We start from the raw sequence: 15,552 nt of genomic DNA on the forward strand, positions 1-15,552 counted from the left end.
CACCTTGTTTTCACATTAAACAGACTTCCACATGAGAAAGCAGCAAGGATGCATTGGCGTTAATGTTTCCTGGTGTCAATCCGTATTATTTCAGTAGACATTGAAATGAGGATGCATCTTGCTGCCTTTCCAATGAAGCAAGTTTAATTTAGTAATAGGTGAAAAACCATCCCTACAAAGGTGTTCATCAGAGACTTGGCTTTGTGGACACTTTTCAGAGAACAAATTTGTTAGCATAAAAATAAAGCCAGAAAATGAAGAGCTGTTTAATCACTCAATTGGATTTTTCTGCCAGCATATATTTTTTTCTCTGCAACCCACTGCTAAATTGTGCTTCCTAGCTGTTTTTTATAAAATCACTTAATCAAATCTAACTCTGGTTACATCAGAGAAGGCCAGGTACCCTACATCATAAGAGGGGGTTTGAAATTTTGACTTGTCTACTTAAAGATCACCAAAACCTGATCACAAGGTCAATTACATCCCTGGGTGGGATTGAACCATCAACCTTTTGGTTAGTAGCCAAACACACTAACTGATTGCGCAACAGAGACACTTTGCAAAAGTGCATACTGACAAAGGCTAATAAGCATTCATCTAGAACGTTTCCTAGAAAAACTTTAGAAAGTCAATAATCTGGAGAGTTTTTGTAAGATGTTTCTTAGATCAACCAACGAAGAAACACATTGGTACTTTCCCATGATGAGTGAGTGCTTCAGGATCTCTTGCACTTACATGTGCAGCAGAGTACTGCAATGGAAGCATGCTGGGCCCATAACCCAGAGGTAGGCAGATTGAAACTATCCTCTGCTATATGCATTTTTTTTGTTAATTAAAGTAATCCAAAACTGGGATTGATATTTTAGCTCTTTTATTTTTACTTAAAGTACAATAACTTTTACCATTTAAATTTGTTTTAATAGTATATTGACAGTATTGTTTTCTTTCAAAAATCAACTTAATAGTATCTCACCTGGCAGGTAAGTAGGAGTTGGGCTAGAGCTGGGGAGGGTCGCTGCTCGGGCACCCCCCTGTCAAGTGAAGGAGATCCAACTGAGGCAGCACAAGGGAACTCTCGAAGAAGAACAAGGCTAGAGGAAGATCTGATACAAAGAAATCTGACTTTTACAAGAGCTGACCAGAAGAAAGCACAAACACAGTCCCCCACTACCACAAATAATGCAGTCGAGTTTCCCACATTTGGGGAAATCACAGGGGTCAGCACACCCAGAATGCAATGAATGAACCTCACCCTGGGAGAACAATCTTCATGACCATGGTATCTCCTATGCAAAATAAGTATGATTTGGGATAGGGCTGGGGAGGGCCGCTGCTCAGGCACATCTCTGTCAAGTAAAGGAGATTCAACTGAGGCAGCACAAGGGAACTCTCATCTGGGGACAACAACTGCAGGGAGAACACATATTTTCAGATGAACATGGGAGGGCAGAAGGCTGCCTAATACTGAAGAACCCCCAAACAACAAACCAAATGCAACAACTAGTACAAGCATTCCTGGGGGAAGGTCTGCAGAAGACGGATTTGCATACGGTGATGTCATCCAAGCAGTGGGCCAAAGTTGGCTGGAACCCTCGTCTGCATATGAAAAGAGAAAAGGGGTATGCAGGGCATGGCGGCCTTTTGCGGCGCTTGGATGACCCCTAGTTCGCATTAAACACCTCCACCCTCCTTCGGTGTGGGGCTCATGTTGGCTATGCCCCAGCCCCTGAAGCATTCAAGCTGATTTCTTGCAGCAGCTGGGCACTGTAACAGCTCCAGAGCTGCTCTGTAAGGCAAGTAAAAGGGTGTGGGCCCTGCAGCACTACCTGTAGTTCGCATTGTGTGTTGGAAGGCACAAATTAAGCATACGGGAGAAGTCAGGATAGTGCGCAAGGGCATAGAAGGGAGCGGCTCAAGAAAAGAGAAGTGGAAACAGACAGCAAACTAGGCTGGAGAGAGACCTGAGACAAAGAGATCTGAATTATACGAGAGCCGACCAGGGGAAACACAAATTATGCAGTCAAGTTTCCCACATTTGGGGAAATCGCAGGAGCAGCACACCCAGAGTGCATTGGGTGAGCCTTGCCCTGGGAGAAGCAACTTCATGATCATAGTATCTCACCTGGCAGGTAAGTAGGAGTTGGGCTAGAGCTGGGGAGGGTCGCTGCTCGGGCACCCCCCTGTCAAGTGAAGGAGATCCAACTGAGGCAGCACAAGGAAACTCTCGAAAGATGAACAAGGCTAGAGGAAGATCTGAGACAAATAAATCTGACTTTTACCAGAGCTGACCAGAGGAAAGAACAAACACAGTCCCCCACTACCACAAATAATGCAGTTGAGTTTCCCACATTTGGGGAAATCATAGGGGTCAGCATACCCAGAATGCAATGAATGAACCTCACCCTGGGAGAACAATCTTCATGACCATGGTATCTCCTATACAAAATAAGTATGTTTTGGGATAGGGCTGGGGAGGGCCGCTGCTCAGGCACATCTCTGTCAAGTAAAGAAGATTCAACTGAGGCAGCACAAGGGAACTCTCATCTGGGGACAACAACTGCAGGGAGAACACATATTTTCAGATGAACATGGGAGGGCAGAAGGCTGCCTAATACTGAAGCACCCCCAAACAACAAACCAAATGCAACAACTAGTACAAGCATTCCAGGGGGGGAAGGTCTGCAGAAGACGGATTTGCATACGGTGATGTCATCCAAGCAGTGGGCCAAAATTGGCTGGAACCCTCATCTGCATATGAAAAGAGAAAAGGGGTATGCAGGGCATGGCGGCCTTTTGCGGCGCTTGGATGACCCCTAGTTCGCATTAAACACCCCCACCCTCCTTCGGTGTGGGGCTCATGTTGGCCATGCCCATGCCCCTGAAGCATTCAAGCTGATTTCTTGCAGCAGCTGGGCAATGTAATAGCTCCAGAGCTGCTCTTTAAGGCAAGTAAAAGGGTGTGGGCCCTGCAGCACTACCTGTAGTTTGCATTGTGCATTGTAAGGCACAAAGTAAGCAGACGGGAGGAGAAGTCAGGTTAGTGCACAAGGGTATTGAAAGGAGGGGCTCAAGAAAAAAAGAAGTGGAAACAGACAGCAAACTAGGCTGGAGAGAGACCTGAGACAAAGAGATCTGAATTATATGTGAGCCGACCAGGGGAAACACAAATTATGCAGTCAAGTTTCCCACATTTGGGGAAATCGTATGGGCAGCACACCCAGAGTGCAATGGGTGAGCCTTGCCCTGGGAGAAGCAACTTCATGATCATAGTATCTCACCTGGCAGGTAAGCAGGAGTTGGGCTAGAGCTGGGGAGGGTCGCTTCTCGGGCACCCCCCTGTCAAGTGAAGGAGATCCAACTGAGACAGCACAAGGGAACTCTCGAAAGAAGAACAAGGCTAGAGGAAGATCTGAGACAAAGAAATCTAACTTTTACCAGAGCTGACCAGAGGAAAGCACAAACACAGTCCCCCACTACCACAAATAATGCAGTCGAGTTTCCCACATTTGGGGAAATCATAGGGGTCAGCATACCCAGAATGCAATGAATGAACCTCACCCTGGGAGAACAATCTTCATGACCATGGTATCTCCTATGCAAAATAAGTATGATTTGGGATAGGGCTGGGGAGGGCCGCTGCTCAGGCACATCTCTGTCAAGAGTAGGAGATTCAACTGAGGCAGCACAAGGGTACTCTCATCTGGGGACAACAACTGCAGGGAGAACACATATTTTCAGATGAACATGGGAGGGCAGTAGGCCGCCTAATACTGAAGCACCCCCAAACAACAAACCAAATGCAACAACTAGTGTAAGCATTCCTGGGGGAAGGCCTGCAGCAGATGGATTTGCATATGGTGATGTCATCCAAGCAATGGGTCAAAGTTGGCTTCAACCCTCGTCTGCATATGAAAAGAGAAAAGGGGCGTACAGGGCATGGCAGCCTTTTGCGGCGATTGGATGACCCCTAGTTCGCATTAAACACCTCCACCCTCCTTCGGTGTGGGGCTCATGTTGGCTATGCCCCATTCCCTGAAGCATTCAAGCTGATTTCTTGCAGCAGCTGGGCACTGTAACAGCTCCAGAGCTGCTCTGTAAGGCAAGTAAAAGGGTGTGGGCCCTGCAGCACTACCTGTAGTTCGCATTGTGCGTTGGAAGGCACAAATTAAGCAGACGGGAGAAGTCAGGATAGTGCGCAAGGGCATAGAAGGGAGCGGCTCAAGAAAAGAGAAGTGGAAACAGACAGCAAACTAGGCTGGAGAGAGACCTGAGACAAAGAGATCTGAATTATACGAGAGCCGACCAGGGAAACACAAATTATGCAGTCAAGTTTCCCACATTTGGGGAAATCGCAGGAGCAGCACACCCAGAGTGCAATGGGTGAGCCTTGCCCTGGGAGAAGCACCTTCATGATCATAGTATCTCACCTGGCAGGTAAGTAAGATTTGGGATAGAGCTGGGGAGGGTCGCTGCTCGGGCACCCCCCTGTCAAGTGAAGGAGATCCAACCGAGGCAGCACAAGGAAACTCTCGAAAGAAGAACAAGGCTAGAGGAAGATCTGAGACAAATAAATCTGACTTTTACCAGAGCTGACTAGAGGAAAGAACAAACACAGTCCCCCACTACCACAAATAATGCAGTCGAGTTTCCCACATTTGGGGAAATCATAGGAGTCAGCATACCCAGAATGCAATGTATTAACCTCACCCTGGGAGAACAATCTTCATGACCATGGTATCTCCTATGCAAAATAAGTATGATTTGGGATAGGGCTGGGGAGGGCCGCTGCTCAGGCACATCTCTGTCAAGTAAAGGAGATTCAACTGAGGCAGCACAAGGGAACTCTCATCTGGGGACAACAACTGCAGGGAGAACACATATTTTCAGATGAACATGGTAGGGCAGAAGGCTGCCTAATACTGAAGCACCCCCAAACAACAAACCAAATGCAACAACTAGTGCAAGCATTCCTGGGGGAAGGCCTGCATCAGATGGATTTGCATATGGTGATGTCATCCAAGCAGTGGGTCAAAGTTGGCTTCAACCCTCGTCTGCATATGAAAAGAGAAAAGGGGCGTGCAGGGCATGGCGGCCTTTTGCGGCGCTTGGATGACCCCTAGTTCGCATTAAACACCTCCACCCTCCTTCGGTGTGGGGCTCATGTTGGCTATGCCCCAGCCCCTGAAGCATTCAAGCTGATTTCTTGCAGCAGCTGGGCACTGTAACAGCTCCAGAGCTGCTCTGTAAGGCAAGTAAAAGGGCGTGGGCCCTGCAGCACTACCTGTAGTTTGCATTGTGCGTTGGAAGGCACAAAGTAAGCAGACGGGAGAAGTCAGGATAGTGCGCAAGGGCATAGAAGGGAGCGGCTCAAGAAAAGAGAAGTGGAAACAGACAGCAAACTAGGTTGGAGAGAGACCTGAGACAAAGAGATCTGAATTATACGAGAGCCGACCAGGGGAAACACAAATTATGCAGTCAAGTTTCCCACATTTGGGGAAATCACAGGAGCAGCACACCCAGAGTGCAATGGGTGAGCCTTGCCCTGGGAGAAGCACCTTCATGATCATAGTATCTCACCTGGCAGGTAAGTAGGAGTTGGGCTAGAGCTGGGGAGGGTCGCTGCTCGGGCACCCCCCTGTCAAGTGAAGGAGATCCAACTGAGGCAGCACAAGGGAACTCTCGAAAGAAGAACAAGGCTAGAGGAAAATCTGAGACAAATAAATCTGACTTTTACCAGAGCTGACCAGAGGAAAGCACAAACACAGTCCCCCACTACCACATATAATGCAGTCGAGTTTCCCACATTTGGGGAAATCACAGGGGTCAGCATACCCAGAATGCAATGAATGAACCTCACCCTGGGAGAACAATCTTCATGAAAATGGTATCTCCTATGCAAAATAAGTATGATTTTGGATAGGGCTGGGGAGGGCCGCTGCTCAGGCACATCTCTGTCAAGTAAAGGAGATTCAACTGAGGCAGCACAAGGGAACTCTCATCTGGGGACAACAACTGCAGGGAGAACACATATTTTCAGATGAACATGGTAGGGCAGAAGGCTGCCTAATACTGAAGCATCCCCAAACAACAAACCAAATGCAACAACTAGTGCAAGCATTCCCGGGGGAAGGCATGCAGCAGATGGATTTGCATATGGTGATGTCATCCAAGCAGTGGGTCAAAGTTGGCTTCAACCCTCGTCTGCATATGAAAAGAGAAAAGGGGCGTGCAGGGCATGGCGGCCTTTTGCGGCGCTTGGATGACCCCTAGTTCGCATTAAACACCTCCACCCTCCTTCGGTGTGGGGCTCATGTTGGCTATGCCCCAGCCCCTGAAGCATTCAAGCTGATTTCTTGCAGCAGCTGGGCACTGTAACAGCTCCAGAGCTGCTCTGTAAGGCAAGTAAAAGGGCGTGGGCCCTGCAGCACTACCTGTAGTTTGCATTGTGCGTTGGAAGGCACAAAGTAAGCAGACGGGAGAAGTCAGGATAGTGCGCAAAGGCATAGAAGGGAGCGGCTAAAAAAAGAAGAAGTGGAAACAGACAGCAAACAAGGCTGGAGAGAGACCTGAGACAAAGAGATCTGAATTATATGAAAGCCGACCAGTGGAAACACAAATTATGCAGTTAAATGTCCCACATTTGGGGAAATCGCAGGAGCAGCACACCCAGAGTGCAATGGGTGAGCCTTGCCCTGGGAGAAGTACCTTCCTGATCATAGTATCTCACCTGGCAGGTAAGTAGGAGTTGGGCTAGAGCTGGGGAGGGTCGCTGCTCGGGCACCCCCCTGTCAAGTGAAGGAGATCCAACTGAGGCAGCACAAGGGAACTCTCGAAAGAAGAACAAGGCTAGAGGAAGATCTGAGACAAAGAAATCTGACTTTTACCAGAGCTGACCAGAGGAAAGCACAAACACAGTCCCCCACTACCACAAATAATGCAGTCGAGTTTCCCACATTTGGGGAAATCACAGGGGTCAGCATACCCAGAATGCAATGAATGAACCTCACCCTGGGAGAACAATCTTCATGACCATGGTATCTCCTATGCAAAATAAGTATGATTTGGGATAGGGCTGGGGAGGGCCGCTGCTCAGGCATATCTCTGTCAAGTAAAGGAGATTCAACTGAGGCAGCACAAGGGAACTCTCATCTGGGGACAACAACTGCAGGGAGAACACTTATTTTCAAATGAACATGGGAGGACAGAAGGCTGCCTAATACTGAAGCACCCCCAAACAACAAACCAAATGCAACAACTAGTACAAGCATTCCTGGGGGAAGATCTGCAGAAGACGGATTTGCATACAGTGATGTCATCCAAGCAGTGGGCCAAAGTTGGCTGGAACCCTCATCTGCATATGAAAAGAGAATAGGGGTATGCAGGGCATGGCGGCCTTTTGCGGCGCTTGGATGACCCTTAGTTTGCATTAAACACCCCCACCCTCCTTCGGTGTGGAGCTCATATTGGCAATGCCCCAGCCCCAGAAGCATTCAAGCTGATTTCTTGCAGCAGCTTGGCACTGTAACAGCTCCAGAGCTGCTCTGTAAGGCAAGTAAAAGGGTGTGGGCCCTGCAGCACTGCCTGTAATTTGCATTGTGCATTGGAAGGCCCAAAGTAAGCAGACAGGAGGAGAAGTCAGGATAGTGCACAAGGGTATAGAAGGGAGGTGCTCCAAAAAAAAAGAAGTGGAAACAGACAGCAAACTAGGCTGGAGAGAGACCTGAGACAAAGAGATCTGAATTATATGAAAGCCGACCAGTGGAAATACAAATTATGCAGTCAAGTTTCCCACATTTGGGGAAATCACAGGGGCAGCACACCCAGAGTGCAATGGGTGAGCCTTGCCCTGGGAGAAGTACCTTCCTGATCATAGTATCTCACCTGGCAGGTAAGTAGGAGTTGGGCTAGAGCTGGGGAGGGTCGCTGCTCGGGCACCCCCCTGTCAAGTGAAGGAGATCCAACTGAGGCAGCACAAGGGAACTCTCGAAAGAAGAACAAGGCTAGAGGAAGATCTGAGACAAAGAAATCTGACTTTTACCAGAGCTGACCAGAGGAAAGCACAAACACAGTCCCCCACTACCACAAATAATGCAGTCGAGTTTCCCACATTTGGGGAAATCACAGGGGTCAGCATACCCAGAATGCAATGAATGAACCTCACCCTGGGAGAACAATCTTCATGACCATGGTATCTCCTATGCAAAATAAGTATGATTTGGGATAGGGCTGGGGAGGGCCGCTGCTCAGGCATATCTCTGTCAAGTAAAGGAGATTCAACTGAGGCAGCACAAGGGAACTCTCATCTGGGGACAACAACTGCAGGGAGAACACTTATTTTCAAATGAACATGGGAGGACAGAAGGCTGCCTAATACTGAAGCACCCCCAAACAACAAACCAAATGCAACAACTAGTACAAGCATTCCTGGGGGAAGGTCTGCAGAAGACGGATTTGCATACAGTGATGTCATCCAAGCAGTGGGCCAAAGTTGGCTGGAACCCTCATCTGCATATGAAAAGAGAATAGGGGTATGCAGGGCATGGCGGCCTTTTGCTGCGCTTGGATGACCCTTAGTTTGCATTAAACACCCCCACCCTCCTTCGGTGTGGGGCTCATATTGGCAATGCCCCAGCCCCAGAAGCATTCAAGCTGATTTCTTGCAGCAGCTTGGCACTGTAACAGCTCCAGAGCTGCTCTGTAAGGCAAGTAAAAGGGTGTGGGCCCTGCAGCACTGCCTGTAATTTGCATTGTGCATTGGAAGGCCCAAAGTAAGCAGACAGGAGGAGAATTTAGGATAGTGCACAAGGGTATAGAAGGGAGGGGCTCAAAAAAAAAAGAAGTGGAAACAGACAGCAAACTAGGCTGGAGAGAGACCTGAGACAAAGAGATCTGAATTATATGAAAGCCGACCAGTGGAAATACAAATTATGCAGTCAAGTTTCCCACATTTGGGGAAATCACAGGGGCAGCACACCCAGAGTGCAATGGGTGAGCCTTGCCCTGGGAGAAGTACCTTCCTGATCATAGTATCTCACCTGGCAGGTAAGTAGGAGTTGGGCTAGAGCTGGGGAGGGTCGCTGCTCGGGCATCCCCTGTCAAGTGAAGGAGATCCAACTGAGGCAGCACAAGGGAACTCTCGAAAGAAGAACAAGGCTAGAGGAAGTTCTGAGACAAAGAAATCTGACTTTTACCAGAGCTGACCAGAGGAAAGCACAAACACAGTCCCCCACTACCACAAATAATGCAGTCGAGTTTCCCACATTTGGGGAAATCACAGGGGTCAGCATACCCAGAATGCAATGAATGAACCTCACCCTGGGAGAACAATCTTCATGACCATGGTATCTCCTATGCAAAATAAGTATGATTTGGGATAGGGCTGGGGGCCCTAGCTGCTCAGGCATATCTCTGTCAAGTAAAGGAGATTCAACTGAGGCAGCACAAGGGAACTCTCATCTGGGGACAACAACTGCAGGGAGAACACTTATTTTCAAATGAACATGGGAGGACAGAAGGCTGCCTAATACTGAAGCACCCCCAAACAACAAATCAAATGCAACAACTAGTACAAGCATTCCTGGGGGAAGGTCTGCAGAAGACGGATCTGCATACAGTGATGTCATCCAAGCAGTGGGCCAAAGTTGGCTGGAACCCTCATCTGCATATGAAAAGAGAATAGGGGTATGCAGGGCATGGCGGCCTTTTGCGGCGCTTGGATGACCCTTAGTTTGCATTAAACACCCCCACCCTCCTTCGGTGTGGGGCTCATATTGGCAATGCCCCAGCCCCAGAAGCATTCAAGCTGATTTCTTGCAGCAGCTTGGCACTGTAACAGCTCCAGAGCTGCTCTGTAAGGCAAGTAAAAGGGTGTGGGCCCTGCAGCACTGCCTGTAATTTGCATTGTGCATTGGAAGGCCCAAAGTAAGCAGACAGGAGGAGAAGTCCGGATAGTGCACAAGGGTATAGAAGGGAGGGGCTCAAAAAAAAAGAAGTGGAAACAGACAGCAAACTAGGCTGGAGAGAGACCTGAGACAAAGAGATCTGAATTATATGAAAGCCGACCACTGGAAATACAAATTATGCAGTCAAGTTTCCCACATTTGGGGAAATCACAGGGGCAGCACACCCAGAGTGCAATGGGTGAGCCTTGCCCTGGAAGAAGCACCTTCCTTATCATAGTATCTCACCTGGCAGGTAAGTAGGAGTTGGGCTAGAGCTGGGGAGGGTCGCTGCTCGGGCACTTCCCTGTCAAGTGAAGGAGATCCAACTGAGGCAGCACAAGGGAACTCTCGAAAGAGGAACAAGGCTAGAGGAAGATCTGAGACAAAGAAATCTGACTTTTACCAGAGCTGACCAGAGGAAAGCACAAACACAGTCCCCCACTACCACAAATAATGCAGTCGAGTTTCCCACATTTGGGGAAATCACAGGGGTCAGCATACCCAGAATGCAATGAATGAACCTCACCCTGGGAGAACAATACTGTCAATATACTATTAAACAAATTAAAATGGTAAAAGTTATTGTACTGTAAGTAAAAATAAAAGAGCCAACATATCAATCCCAGTTTTGGATTACTTTAATTAACAAAAAAAAAATGCATATAGCAGAGGATAGTTTCAATCTGCCTACCTCTGGGTTATGTGCCCAGCATGCTTCCATTGCTGTACTCTGCTGCACATGTAAGTGCAATAGATCCTGAAGCACTCACTCGTCATGGGAAAGTACCAATGTGTTTCTTAGAGATGAGCGGGTTCGGTTTCTCTGAATCCGAACCCGCCAGAACTTCAAGTTTTTTTTCACGGGTCCGAGCGACTCGGATCTTCCCGCCTTGCTCGGTTAACCCGAGCGCGCCCGAACGTCATCATGACGCTGTCGGATTCTCGCGAGGCTCGGATTCTATCGCGAGACTCGGATTCTATATAAGGAGCCGCGCGTCGCCGCCATTTTCACACGTGCATTGAGATTGATAGGGAGAGGACGTGGCTGGCGTCCTCTCCGTTTAGAATTAGAATAGATTAGAGAGACACTTGATTTACTAATTTTGGGGAGCATTAGGAGTACTCAGTAGTGTACAGTGCAGAGTTTTGCTGATAGTGACCAGTGACCACCACTTTTATTTATAATCCGTTCTCTGCCTGAAAAAAGCGATACACAGCACACAGTGACTCAGTCACATACCATATCTGTGTGCACTGCTCAGGCTCAGGCCAGTGTGCTGCATCATCTATATATATTATATATCTGTCTGACTGCTCAGCTCACACAGCTTATAATTGTGGGGGAGACTGGGGAGCACTACTGCAGTGCCAGTTATAGGTTATAGCAGGAGCCAGGAGTACATAATATTATATTAAAATTAAACAGTGCACACTTTTGCTGCAGGAGTGCCACTGCCAGTGTGACTAGTGACCAGTGACCTGACCACCAGTATATAATATTAGTAGTATACTATCTCTTTATCAACCAGTCTATATTAGCAGCAGACACAGTACAGTGCGGTAGTTCACGGCTGTGGCTACCTCTGTGTCGGCACTCGGCAGCCCGTCCATAATTGTATATACCAGTGACCTAACCGTGGTTTTTTTTTCTTTCTTTATACATACATACTAGTTACGAGTATACTATCTCTTTATCAACCAGTCTATATATTAGCAGCAGACACAGTACAGTGCGGTAGTTCACGGCTGTGGCTACCTCTGTGTCGGCACTCGGCAGCCCGTCCATAATTGTATATACCACCTAACCGTGGTTTTTTTTTTCTTTCTTTATACATACATACTAGTTACGAGTATACTATCTCTTTATCAACCAGTCTATATATTAGCAGCAGACACAGTACAGTGCGGTAGTTCACGGCTGTGGCTACCTCTGTGTCGGCACTCGGCAGCCCGTCCATAATTGTATATACCAGTGACCTAACCGTGGTTTTTTTTTCTTTCTTTATACATACATACTAGTTACGAGTATACTATCTCTTTATCAACCAGTCTATATATTAGCAGCAGACACAGTACAGTGCGGTAGTTCACGGCTGTGGCTACCTCTGTGTCGGCACTCGGCAGCCCGTCCATAATTGTATATACCACCTAACCGTGGTTTTTTTTTCTTTCTTTATACATACATACTAGTTACGAGTATACTATCTCTTTATCAACCAGTCTATATATTAGCAGCAGACACAGTACAGTGCGGTAGTTCACGGCTGTGGCTACCTCTGTGTCGGCACTCGGCAGCCCGTCCATAATTGTATATACCACCTAACCGTGGTTTTTTTTCTTTCTTTATACATACATACTAGTTACGAGTATACTATCTCTTTATCAACCAGTCTATATATTAGCAGCAGACACAGTACAGTGCGGTAGTTCACGGCTGTGGCTACCTCTGTGTCGGCACTCGGCAGCCCGTCCATAATTGTATACTAGTATCCAATCCATCCATCTCCATTGTTTACCTGAGGTGCCTTTTAGTTGTGCCTATTAAAATATGGAGAACAAAAATGTTGAGGTTCCAAAATTAGGGAAAGATCAAGATCCACTTCCACCTCGTGCTGAAGCTGCTGCCACTAGTCATGGCCGAGACGATGAAATGCCAGCAACGTCGTCTGCCAAGGCCGATGCCCAATGTCATAGTACAGAGCATGTCAAATCCAAAACACCAAATATCAGTAAAAAGCCTCTTTTTTTCTTTGCGTCATGTGCTGTTTGGGGAGGGTTTTTTGGAAGGGACATCCTGCGTGACACTGCAGTGCCACTCCTAGATGGGCCCGGTGTTTGTGTCGGCCACTAGGGTCGCTAATCTTACTCACACAGCTACCTCATTGCGCCTCTTTTTTTCTTTGCGTCATGTGCTGTTTGGGGAGGGTTTTTTGGAAGGGCCATCCTGCGTGACACTGCAGTGCCACTCCTAGATGGGCCCGGTGTTTGTGTTGGCCACTAGGGTCGCTAATCTTACTCACACAGCTACCTCATTGCGCCTCTTTTTTTCTTTGCGTCATGTGCTGTTTGGGGAGGGTTTTTTGGAAGGGACATCCTGCGTGACACTGCAGTGCCACTCCTAGATGGGCCCGGTGTTTGTGTCGGCCACTAGGGTCGCTTATCTTACTCACACAGCGACCTCGGTGCAAATTTTAGGACTAAAAATAATATTGTGAGGTGTGAGGTATTCAGAATAGACTGAAAATGAGTGTAAATTATGGTTTTTGAGGTTAATAATACTTTGGGATCAAAATGACCCCCAAATTCTATGATTTAAGCTGTTTTTTAGTGTTTTTTGAAAAAAACACCCGAATCCAAAACACACCCGAATCCGACAAAAAAAATTCGGTGAGGTTTTGCCAAAACGCGTTCAAACCCAAAACACGGCCGCGGAACCGAACCCAAAACCAAAACACAAAACCCGAAAAATTTCAGGCGCTCATCTCTAGTGTTTCTTCGTTGGTTGATGGAAGAAACATCTTACAAAAACTCTCCAGATTATTGACTTTTTAAAGTTTTTCTAGGAAACGTTTTAGATGAATGCTTATTAGCCTTTGTCAGTATGGACTTTTGCAAAGTGGCTCTGTGGCGCAATCAGTTAGTGTGTATGGCTATTAACCAAAAGGTTGGTGGTTCAATCCCACCCAGGGACGTAATTGACCTTGTTATCAGATTTTGGTGATTTTTAAGTAGACAAGTCAAAATTTCAAACCCCCTCTTATGGTGTAGGGTACCTGGCGTTCTCTGATGTAATCAGAGTTAGATTTGATTCAGTGATTTTATAAAAACAGCTAGGAAGCACAATTTAGCAGTGGGTTGCAGAGAAAAAGAAATATGCTGGCAAAAAAAATCCAATTGAGTGATTAAACAGCTCTTCATTTTCTGGCTTTATTTTTATGCTAACAAATTTGTTCTCTGAAAAGTGTCCACAAAGCCAAGTCTCTGATTAACACCTTTGTAAGGATGGTTTTTCACCTATTACTAAATTAAACTTGCTTCATTGGAAAGGCAGCAAGATCCTCATTTCAATGTCTACTGAAATAATACAGGTTGACACCAGGAAACATTAACGCCACTGCATCCTTGCTGCTTTCTCATGTGGAAGTCTGTTTAATGTGAAAACAAGGTGATATCTAATTAGCACACAGGTAAGGAATTAAGAAAATCTTTATTTAAGGGTGAAAATGTTTCTCACAAAATCGTTGCCCCAATGCATCATTGAAATTCAAGCTGGAAAGATGATTTTAATATATCACTTGTACATTTTGTATTGCTCTTCTGGTGACAATGTAGTTTGTTTTTGTCAATTACCATTTTAATAATAGGGTAAAGAAAATTAAGTGGATTTTTAAAAGAAAACAATACTTTCAATATACTATTAAAACAAATTAAAATGGTAAAAGTTATTGTACTTTAATGAAAAATAAAAGAGCAAAAATATCAATCCCAGTTTTGGATTACTTTAATTAACAAAAAAAATGCATATAGCAGAGGATAGTTTTAATCTGCCTACCTCTGGGTTATGGGCCCAGCATGCTTCCATTGCAGTACTCTGCTGCACATGTAAGTGCAAGAGATCCTGAAGCACTCACTCATCATGGGAAAGTACCAATGTGTTTCTTCGTTGGTGGATGGAAGAAACATCTTACAAAAACTCTCCAGATTATTGACTTTTTAAAGTTTTTCTAGGAAACATTTTAGATGAATGCTTATTAGCCTTTGTCAGTATGTACTTTCGCAAAGTGTCTCTGTGGCGCAATCAGTTAGTGTGTACGGCTATAAACCAAAAGGTTGGTGGTTCAATCCCACCCAGGGACGTAATTGACCTTGTTATCAGATTTTGGTGATCTTTAAGTAGACAAGTCAAAATTTCAAATCCCCTCTTATGGTGTAGGGTACCTGGCCTTCTCTGATGTAATCAGAGTTAGATTTGATTCAGTGATTTTATAAAAACAGCTAGGAAGCACAATTTAGCAATGGGTTGCAGAGAAAAAAAATATGCTGGCAGAAAAATCCAATTGAGTGATTAAACAGCTCTTCATTTTCTGCCTTTATTTTTATGCTAACAAATTTGTTCTCTAAAAAGTGTCCACAAAGCCAAGTCTCTGATTAACACCTTTGTAGGGATGGTTTTTCACCTATAACTAAATTAAACTTGCTTCATTGGAAAGGCAGCAAGATGCATCCTCATTTCAATGTCTACAGAAATAATACAGGTTGACACCAGGAAACATTAACGCCACTGCATCCTTGCTGCTTTCTCATGTAGAAGTCTGTTTAATGTGAAAACAAGGTGATATCTAAATAGCACACAGGTAAGGAATTAAGAAAATCTTTATTTAAGGGTGAAGATGTTTCTCACAAAATCGTTGCCCCAATGCATCATTGAAATTCAAGCTGGAAAGATGATTTTAATATATCACTTGTACATTTTGTATTGCTCTTCTGGTGACAATGTAGTTTGTTTTTGTCAATTACCCTTTTAATAATAGGGTAAAGAAAATTAAGTGGATTTTTTAAAGAAAACTATACTGTCAATATACTATTAAAACAAATTAAAATGGTAAAAGTT

The 15,552-nt window shown here is 45.8% G+C and overlaps 14 non-coding genes and 3 pseudogenes across 14 annotated transcripts; all 17 read right to left on the minus strand.

Annotated features, from left to right (window-relative positions):
- Positions 1 to 1,139: 1,139 nt before the first annotated feature.
- LOC134950302 (U1 spliceosomal RNA) lies at positions 1,140 to 1,303 on the minus strand. Its single transcript, XR_010183244.1, has one exon. It is a non-coding gene; the product is annotated as a U1 spliceosomal RNA (small nuclear RNA).
- Positions 1,304 to 1,974: 671 nt separating this feature from the next.
- LOC134952683 (U1 spliceosomal RNA) lies at positions 1,975 to 2,137 on the minus strand. Its single transcript, XR_010185154.1, has one exon. It is a non-coding gene; the product is annotated as a U1 spliceosomal RNA (small nuclear RNA).
- A 152-nt stretch (positions 2,138 to 2,289) lies between these two features.
- Positions 2,290 to 2,453, minus strand: LOC134950765 (U1 spliceosomal RNA). The gene has a single exon (XR_010183627.1). It is a non-coding gene; the product is annotated as a U1 spliceosomal RNA (small nuclear RNA).
- Positions 2,454 to 3,151: 698 nt separating this feature from the next.
- LOC134953396 (U1 spliceosomal RNA) lies at positions 3,152 to 3,293 on the minus strand (annotated as a pseudogene).
- Positions 3,294 to 3,445: 152 nt separating this feature from the next.
- On the minus strand, positions 3,446 to 3,609 carry LOC134950403 (U1 spliceosomal RNA). Its single transcript, XR_010183327.1, has one exon. It is a non-coding gene; the product is annotated as a U1 spliceosomal RNA (small nuclear RNA).
- Positions 3,610 to 4,281: 672 nt separating this feature from the next.
- LOC134951954 (U1 spliceosomal RNA) lies at positions 4,282 to 4,442 on the minus strand. The gene has a single exon (XR_010184589.1). It is a non-coding gene; the product is annotated as a U1 spliceosomal RNA (small nuclear RNA).
- Positions 4,443 to 4,594: 152 nt separating this feature from the next.
- LOC134951026 (U1 spliceosomal RNA) lies at positions 4,595 to 4,758 on the minus strand. Its single transcript, XR_010183840.1, has one exon. It is a non-coding gene; the product is annotated as a U1 spliceosomal RNA (small nuclear RNA).
- Positions 4,759 to 5,429: 671 nt separating this feature from the next.
- On the minus strand, positions 5,430 to 5,592 carry LOC134952169 (U1 spliceosomal RNA). Its single transcript, XR_010184750.1, has one exon. It is a non-coding gene; the product is annotated as a U1 spliceosomal RNA (small nuclear RNA).
- Positions 5,593 to 5,744: 152 nt separating this feature from the next.
- Positions 5,745 to 5,908, minus strand: LOC134951046 (U1 spliceosomal RNA). The gene has a single exon (XR_010183856.1). It is a non-coding gene; the product is annotated as a U1 spliceosomal RNA (small nuclear RNA).
- Positions 5,909 to 6,579: 671 nt separating this feature from the next.
- Positions 6,580 to 6,742, minus strand: LOC134952756 (U1 spliceosomal RNA). Its single transcript, XR_010185189.1, has one exon. It is a non-coding gene; the product is annotated as a U1 spliceosomal RNA (small nuclear RNA).
- A 152-nt stretch (positions 6,743 to 6,894) lies between these two features.
- LOC134950330 (U1 spliceosomal RNA) lies at positions 6,895 to 7,058 on the minus strand. Its single transcript, XR_010183268.1, has one exon. It is a non-coding gene; the product is annotated as a U1 spliceosomal RNA (small nuclear RNA).
- A 675-nt stretch (positions 7,059 to 7,733) lies between these two features.
- On the minus strand, positions 7,734 to 7,896 carry LOC134952440 (U1 spliceosomal RNA). The gene has a single exon (XR_010184959.1). It is a non-coding gene; the product is annotated as a U1 spliceosomal RNA (small nuclear RNA).
- A 152-nt stretch (positions 7,897 to 8,048) lies between these two features.
- Positions 8,049 to 8,212, minus strand: LOC134950331 (U1 spliceosomal RNA). Its single transcript, XR_010183269.1, has one exon. It is a non-coding gene; the product is annotated as a U1 spliceosomal RNA (small nuclear RNA).
- A 675-nt stretch (positions 8,213 to 8,887) lies between these two features.
- On the minus strand, positions 8,888 to 9,050 carry LOC134952441 (U1 spliceosomal RNA). Its single transcript, XR_010184960.1, has one exon. It is a non-coding gene; the product is annotated as a U1 spliceosomal RNA (small nuclear RNA).
- A 151-nt stretch (positions 9,051 to 9,201) lies between these two features.
- On the minus strand, positions 9,202 to 9,365 carry LOC134950332 (U1 spliceosomal RNA). The gene has a single exon (XR_010183270.1). It is a non-coding gene; the product is annotated as a U1 spliceosomal RNA (small nuclear RNA).
- A 702-nt stretch (positions 9,366 to 10,067) lies between these two features.
- On the minus strand, positions 10,068 to 10,202 carry LOC134953244 (U1 spliceosomal RNA; annotated as a pseudogene).
- A 152-nt stretch (positions 10,203 to 10,354) lies between these two features.
- LOC134953519 (U1 spliceosomal RNA) lies at positions 10,355 to 10,497 on the minus strand (annotated as a pseudogene).
- Between the last annotated feature and the right edge of the window lie 5,055 nt (positions 10,498 to 15,552).

The sequence above is a fragment of the Pseudophryne corroboree genome, chromosome 8 (assembly GCF_028390025.1).
Source record: "Pseudophryne corroboree isolate aPseCor3 chromosome 8, aPseCor3.hap2, whole genome shotgun sequence".
Classification (NCBI taxonomy): Eukaryota; Metazoa; Chordata; class Amphibia; order Anura; family Myobatrachidae; genus Pseudophryne; species Pseudophryne corroboree.